Source organism: Malania oleifera, chromosome 4 (assembly GCF_029873635.1).
Source record: "Malania oleifera isolate guangnan ecotype guangnan chromosome 4, ASM2987363v1, whole genome shotgun sequence".
Lineage (NCBI taxonomy): Eukaryota > Viridiplantae > Streptophyta > Magnoliopsida > Santalales > Ximeniaceae > Malania > Malania oleifera.
This window is the reverse complement of record NC_080420.1, coordinates 123,394,958-123,396,777: the sequence shown is the minus strand read 5'-3', so window position 1 is coordinate 123,396,777 and position 1,820 is coordinate 123,394,958. Positions and strand designations below refer to the sequence as shown.

The 1,820-nt window shown below is 39.5% G+C and overlaps 1 long non-coding RNA gene across 1 annotated transcript; it reads right to left on the bottom strand.

Moving 5' to 3' along the window:
• Positions 1-203: 203 nt before the first annotated feature.
• LOC131154396 (uncharacterized) lies at positions 204-1,312 on the bottom strand. The gene is made up of 2 exons (XR_009136431.1): positions 1,080-1,312; positions 204-464 (listed from the first exon to the last, which is right to left on the bottom strand). It is a non-coding gene; the product is annotated as an uncharacterized LOC131154396 (long non-coding RNA).
• Between the last annotated feature and the right edge of the window lie 508 nt (positions 1,313-1,820).

The window sequence follows — 1,820 nt, the reverse complement described above, 5'->3', positions numbered from 1 at the left end:
TGAATTTCATATTTTGAATTTAAATTTGTATGTGTTTGAATAAAATACAATACAATTTTGTTATTGTATTTTTTCTAAATCCAGATAAATCCAATCTAAGGCATGAAGTTGGAATACTTTGGGAGCCACTTAGAAATAAATTGTTTAAGTCTACTAGCTAATTAAATTATAGATGCATGACATTTTTCCACAATGCTATAGAATAGTAAACAAGGTAAAGTTTTTTCCATTTTCATAAGTCTTGTGATTAAGAACTCGCACTTGTGGGTCAACACATAAAAATATTAAAAAAAAAAAAAAAAAAGGTTCCACAAAGACCCCGCGATACATCATTCCAATCATAATATATTATTTTCAACTAATAGAAAAAAGGCATCCATGTTTTATTGAAATTGAAAGTGACGATGTTCTTCCATATTGCTGTCACGGAGATGGTTTTCCTTGTAAAATGCATCTTCCATATGCTACAAAAACACGAATAAATCATTATCAGAGAGAGAGAGAGGAGGAGAGCTTCGCCCTCCCACGGCCCGAGCGAGCGCGGGAAGAAGGATAGCTTGAGAGGTTGAGATGCGCATACGAATCAGGAGAGAACTACGCCATCCAGTCATTGATTGTTCCCGTTCTCGACCTTCTGCCATTCGGTCTGGGCGTCGCCTGTGATCTAATACCGCGTGACGCGCCACGTGTGCGTTATCCTCGCGACCCTCGAGATCTGTTGCCCGTCCTTGACTTCCCGGGTTTAGTTTCGGCATCTCGGTGTCTGCACCCCCGAAATTCTTGAGTGCAACCGTTACGGCTTACCTCAACGGCCCTTAAGCACGACTGTATAATTCGGCCCTCAGAGAACGGGATTTCGGCGTCATTGAGCAGCAGAGCAGGCCCTCTGACAGGGAGACGAGAGATAGGATATGTAAACCAAGCACAATGTCCAATGACCAAGACCTTGACCCACATACTTAAATAGGGTTTAGATTCAAAATTTTAGGATGAATGTGTGTGTGTGAGAGAGAGAGAGAGAGAGAGAGAGAGAGAGAGAGAGAGAGAGAGAGAGAGAGAGAGAGAGAGAGGATACTCACAAGGATTTGTTACTGCAGTTATGCCAAATGGACGAGGGCAAACATTATTGGCTAAATAGTTGAGATTGAGGGCCACGGTTGCATGATTAGCCAATTTATTGGGTTCAAAACATATGCCACCAGGTGATATTGGTGCACAATTCACCCTAGGGGCTCCGCAAGAAATCTTTATGGCTTGTTGAAACAAAGCATCTGTCCCTGTGACAGTAGCCACACACCATGTTGTCGCCTACATCAACCCCACAAAACACACACACACATCTAAGTGAGTTTCTAATTCATAAAACGTCCCCTTTTTATATCCACAATATTTAAAATTATAATTATTTTGATGGTGAACTTACCGATACACTTGGTAATACCTCCAATACAAAAGAAAGAAGAAGGAGAGGATGCAAATGATTCCGTACAAATTGCCATTGGCATGACTCTCCTTGGATACTTTGGGTAAGTTATAGAGGAGTTTTGGCTTTGGGATTTTGAGGATGCTTCCCATGAAACACAGCTCCATATAATACACCACATGTGCACACATAATAAATGTTGCCATTAATTATGGTTTTTGTCACATAACTAAAGATTGTGCTATTAATTGCATAGATTAGAAATTAATTACTGAAGAAAAATGAGGAAAAGGAACATATTAGTTGGTTAAGTTGCTTTCACATTACGTAAAAGAAGATAGGTGGGAAGTGGTTTTTTAAATCATTACTCCATATCTAGGAAAAAAACTTAAAAGTA